Here is a 6,138-nt window from a genome sequence, read left to right on the forward strand (position 1 = left end):
CAGTTCTGTAGGGGAGACTGGGGACAGTTCTGTAGGGGAGACTGGGGACAGTTCTGTAGGGAGACCGGGGACAGTTCTGTAGGGGAGACTGGGGACAGTTCTGTAGGGGAGACCGGGGACAGTTCTGTAGGGGAGACCAGTTCTGGGACAGTTCTGTAGGGGAGACCGGGGACAGTTCTGTAGGGGAGACAGTTCTGGGGACAGTTCTGTAGGGAGACAGTTCTGGGGACAGTTCTGTAGGGGAGACTGGGGACAGTTCTGTAGGGGAGACAGTTCTGGGGACAGTTCTGTAGGGGAGACCGGGGACAGTTCTGTAGGGGAGACCGGGGACAGTTCTGTAGGGAGACTGGGGACAGTTCTGTAGGGGGAGACCGGGGACAGTTCTGTAGGGAGACCGGGGTTCTGTAGGGGAGACACAGTTCTGTAGGGGAGACCGGGGACAGTTCTGTAGGGGAGACCGGGGACAGTTCTGTAGGGGAGACTGGGGACAGTTCTGTAGGGGAGACCGGGGACAGTTCTGTAGGGGACTGACAGTTCTGGGGACAGTTCTGTAGGGAGACTGGGGACAGTTCTGTAGGGAGACCGGGGACAGTTCTGTAGGGGAGACCGGGGTTCTGTACACAGTTCTGTAGGGGAGACTGGGGACAGTTCTGTAGGGGAGACCGGGGACAGTTCTGTAGGGAGACCGGGGACAGTTCTGTAGGGGAGACCGGGGACAGTTCTGTAGGGAGACTGGGGACAGTTCTGTAGGGGAGACCGGGGTTCTGTACAGTTCTGTAGGGGAGACCGGGGACAGTTCTGTAGGGGAGACCGGGGACAGTTCTGTAGGGGAGACCGGGGACAGTTCTGTAGGGGAGAGCGGGGACAGTTGTAACGCATTTTTGAGTTTATTAAAATTGTATTTATTCTAACACTGTTTGATGTAGAGAGTTGTACATTTCACAAAGGCAACTTACATTTATTTTCCTGCTAACTATTAATATAGTTTAGACACCTGTGCTAAATGTGGAAGTTTTACATTTCTGTCTTAATCCGAAAAGTCCTGATGTTACAAATGACCCCAATAGCAGGGTTATTAGTGATGCTATATGGGACAGTTGCAACACTTGAACATAAAAAAATATTAACATTAATTCAGCAATGTTATGATTTGAAACTTATATGTGGATGAAAACACACTCAATTTAAAAAAAAAAACACTTTTAGGCATGTCACTCAGTAGAAAAATGCATATTATGTATAACAGTAGTACTCAAACACAATGTAAGAATTTATGAGGTATTATCTTAGTTGCACTGCCACAGTTGATTTAAAGGGAAATTTGATATGTGAATGTCTACATACTATAAAATGGTATTTTTAATAAAACCAATATCAATATTGTATCAATAAAATGCAAATCTAAACGAATATATATTTTTTTATAGGTGCCCATCGCTAATTAAGACCAAAACAGAAAAAGCAAAGGAACCCTTACCATATGTCCAGAGTACCCGGTCTGTCACCAGTCGATTGACACATTTCATCTAGAGGGAGGTTCTATGGGGGTGGACACAGACGTGTTGCACCATTTATTGGGTAACTAGCCAGTTAATGAGTGGCTAACTTGAGTAAACATCAGGTTCACCTCGGAGAGCACAAATAATTGGTGTCAAGTCCACGTTGGATCCAAATTGTAATTGTCAAGCCCTTTGAAATCAGTGTCAAGCCCACGTTGGATCCCAAAGTATCGGCAATACCTTACAAATCAATGGTTGTAGAGGTACTGTCAAGCCCACGTTGGATCCCAAAGTATCAGCAATACCTTACAAATCAATGGTTGTAGAGGTACTGTCAAGCCCACGTTGGATCCTAAGTATCGGCAATACCTTACAAATCAATGGTTGTAGAGGTACTGTCAAGCCCACGTTGGATCCCAAGGTATCGGCAATACCTTACAAATCAATGGTTGTAGAGGTACTGTCAAGCCCACGTTGGATCCCAAGGTATCGGCAATACCTTACTAAGTACTGTCGGCAATACCTTACAAATCAATGGTTGTAGAGGTACTGTCAAGCCCACGTTGGATCCTAAGTATCGGCAATACCTTACAAATCAATGGTTGTAGAGGTACTGTCAAGCCCACGTTGGATCCTAAGTATCGGCAATACCTTACAAATCAATGGTTGTAGAGGTAATGTCAAGCCCACGTTGGATCCTAAGTATCGGCAATACCTTACAAATCAATGGTTGTAGAGGTACTGTCAAGCCCACGTTGGATCCTAAGTATCGGCAATACCTTACAAATCAATTGAAGTAGTAGTTCCATCTCAGACAGACAAGTGAAAGATTTCAGAGCTTTTAATGAATTAAAACAGCACTAGTCTCTCTGCTGATGAGTAAACCCAATGAAATTGACATCCAAAAATGAACCCACATGTTTCTACTCACTGGTTTTCTATGAAGATAAATGCTTTTCTCAAAGTGCATTGTTACTCCAGTTATTAACCACAAAAGTAACTAAAAGATGCAATCTGTGATTGCTACATACATTTTTGTACATTGATAAAATTGACACGGTATAATTGACTCGACAACAACCAATATAAAAATCTTTGACCTCGATTAACATAACAGGAAATCATTCAAAATCTCATAGACCATTTGTGTAGCTATACCACTTGTGGCAATATGTTGTTTTATTCATATTGTATAAGCCAGGTATTTTCTCCTCTCTGCTCATTTTGGACCAACTCAACTCTTTTCAACCTTTTGCCAAACCCCAACTTCTCCTCTGTCCCCCTCCCCCTTTCCCAGACCAAGAGAACGGCAACCACCCAAAATAAAGTAACGATGGCGTTCCTGCCTGTCAACATTGCAGACCCCTGCTAGAACTCACAATGCTTGGGTAGGTGTTTAACTTATCAGCTACCACTTCATATGACATAGCAATTTGATGCCCGACTACAGTAGTCGGGAAGGAACTTGATCAATAGATCATAGAGGATGTTGGGAAAACCACAGATGTTATAATTACCCAGAAATGGCAGGTGTTAAACAGATTGTAGTTTAGAGGAGTTGGAGGAAAAAGACTTTGCCCCAAAGTAGACCAAGCCAACTGTCCCAGAGGAAAATATTAACTCAACTGCCTTGAATAGTGGTGTGTGTTCAGTGCACCTCAAAGTTTGCTATGTTCCATGACAGTTCGTACTGAACGACATGTTTCCCCATAATGCACCACCATTCAACAGCCTTTGATGTGTTTGCACCTGTTCAGGAGTGAAAGTATATTTAATTTCCCGGTACAGAACATTTCTTACTTTGCACGAGCACCAATTTTTGGGGGGAGGGGGCCTAAACATAGAATTACACATAGAAACTCCATTAATTGAATAGGATATCAGGACCTAATAGTAAAGATTTGTCATTTAACTCTTAAAATGGACTGGCATTAACATAACCAGTCATGTTTTCATCTGATTGACAATCACTTCAAAAAGCCCCTGTAAGCTTGCTCACATTCATCCACTAAAATAACTCCTGCATCCATACTGTGCTGCTTTCAAAGAGCGGGACTCTAACCTGGAAGCTTATAAGAAATCCCGCTATGCCCTCCGACGAACCATCAAACAGGCAAAGTGTCAATGCAGGACTAAGATCGAAAGACATCACACCGGCTCCGACGCTCATTGGATGTGGCAGGGCTTGCAAACTATTACAGACCACAAAAGGGAATCACAGCTGCCCAGGGACACAAACCTACCAGACAAGCTAAATTACTTGACTTGAAGCAAACATAAGTAACACTGAAACATCAGCTGTTCCGGGCGACTGTGATCACGCTCTCCATAGTCGATGTAAGACCTTAAAAACAGGTCAACATTCACAAGGCCGCAGGGCCAGACGGATTACCAGGATGTATTCTCCAGGCATGAGCTGAGCAACTGGCAAGAGTCTTCACTGACATTTTCAACCTCTCGTCTGAATCTGTAAAAGCAACATGTTTCAAGCAGACCACCATAGTCCCTGTGGTGCGTAAATGACGAACGACCCGTAGCACTCACTTCTGTAGCCATGAAGTGCTTTGAAAGGCTGGTCATGGCCCACAGCACCATTATCCCAGAAACTCCAGGCCCACTACAATTTGCATACCGCCCCAACAGATGATGCACTCTCTATTCAAGTTCAAGAGGACGTTGGGGCAAACCTTGCCTAGTCTGAATACCTTACTCAGAGGATTGTTTTTTATTAATGAATGCCAAAATTCAAAGTGTGGTAACATGTGTTACTTTCAGTGTTACTTATGTGTTACCAATTGAACAGAAAAATAGAATGGTGAAATTAATGTGTGCAGAAAAGATTAAAGCAGTGAAAGTGTACATACACTAGATGCTGTAGTCGTTACCATTACTTGACAATGTTTGTGTGTATGTTCATACACTAGATGCTGTAGTAGTTACCATTACTTGACAATGTTTGTGTGTGTGTACGTACACTAGATGCTGTAGTAGTTACCATTACTTGACAATGTTTGTGTGTGTGTACGTACACTAGATGCTGTAGTCGTTACCATTACTTGACAATGTTTGTGTGTGTGTACATACACTAGATGCTGTAGTAGTTACCATTACTTGACAATGTTTGTGTGTACATACACTAGATGCTGTAGTAGTTACCATTACTTGACAATGTTTGTGTGTGTGTACACTAGATGCTGTAGTCGTTACCATTACTTGACAATGTTTGTGTGTGTGTACATACACTAGATGCTGTAGTCGTTACCATTACTTGACAATGTTTGTGTGTGTATATACACTAGATGCTGTAGTAGTTACCATTACTTGACAATGTTTGTGTGTGTGTACGTACACTAGATGCTGTAGTAGTTACCATTACTTGACAATGTTTGTGTGTGTGTACGTACACTAGATGCTGTAGTAGTTACCATTACTTGACAATGTTTGTGTGTGTGTACGTACACTAGATGCTGTAGTAGTTACCATTACTTGACAATGTTTGTGCGTACATACACTAGATACTGTAGTAGTTACCATTACTTGACAATGTTTGTGTGTACATACACTAGATGCTGTAGTAGTTACCATTACTTGACAATGTTTGTGTGTACATACACTAGATACTGTAGTAGTTACCATTACTTGACAATGTTTGTGTGTACATACACTAGATGCTGTAGTAGTTACCATTACTTGACAATGTTTGTGTGTGTGTACATACACTAGATGCTGTAGTCGTTACCATTACTTGACAATGTTTGTGTGTGTGTACATACACTAGATGCTGTAGTCGTTACCATTACTTGACAATGTTTGTGTGTATATACACTAGATGCTGTAGTAGTTACCATTACTTGACAATGTTTGTGTGTATATACACTAGATGCTGTAGTCGTTACCATTACTTGACAATGTGTGTGTGTACATACACTAGATGCTGTAGTCGTTACCATTACTTGACAATGTTTGTGTGTGTGTACATACACTAGATGCTGTAGTAGTTACCATTACTTGACAATGTTTGTGTGTACATACACTAGATGCTGTAGTAGTTACCATTACTTGACAATGTTTGTGTGTACATACACTAGATGCTGTAGTAGTTACCATTACTTGACAATGTTTGTGTGTGTGTACATACACTAGATGCTGTAGTCGTTACCATTACTTGACAATGTTTGTGTGTGTGTACATACACTAGATGCTGTAGTAGTTACCATTACTTGACAATGTTTGTGTGTGTGTACATACACTAGATGCTGTAGTAGTTACCATTACTTGACAATGTTTGTGTGTGTGTACATACACTAGATGCTGTAGTAGTTACCATTACTTGACAATGTTTGTGTGTGTGTACATACACTAGATGCTGTAGTAGTTACCATTACTTGACAATGTTTGTGTGTACATACACTAGATGCTGTAGTAGTTACCATTACTTGACAATGTTTGTGTGTGTGTACATACACTAGATGCTGTAGTCGTTACCATTACTTGACAATGTTTGTGTGTGTGTACACTAGATGCTGTAGTAGTTACCATTACTTGACAATGTTTGTGTGTACATACACTAGATGCTGTAGTCGTTACCATTACTTGACAATGTTTGTGTGTACATACACTAGATGCTGTAGTCGTTACC

The 6,138-nt window shown here is 41.8% G+C and overlaps 1 protein-coding gene across 2 annotated transcripts in view; it reads right to left on the reverse strand.

Moving 5' to 3' along the window:
* The window catches only part of prodh2 (proline dehydrogenase 2), a 38,697-nt gene extending 37,139 nt beyond the window's left edge, over positions 1-1,558 (reverse strand). Inside the window, exon 1 of one of the 2 annotated variants that reach the window (XM_042305888.1) lies at positions 1,478-1,558. The gene's annotated coding sequence lies outside the window, so the exon portion shown is untranslated. The remainder of the gene's footprint in view (positions 1-1,477) is intronic. The other variant, XM_042305889.1, reaches the window with a different exon arrangement.
* Positions 1,559-6,138: the final 4,580 nt, after the last annotated feature.

This window comes from Oncorhynchus tshawytscha, linkage group LG25 (assembly GCF_018296145.1).
Source record: "Oncorhynchus tshawytscha isolate Ot180627B linkage group LG25, Otsh_v2.0, whole genome shotgun sequence".
NCBI classification, from domain to species: Eukaryota; Metazoa; Chordata; class Actinopteri; order Salmoniformes; family Salmonidae; genus Oncorhynchus; species Oncorhynchus tshawytscha.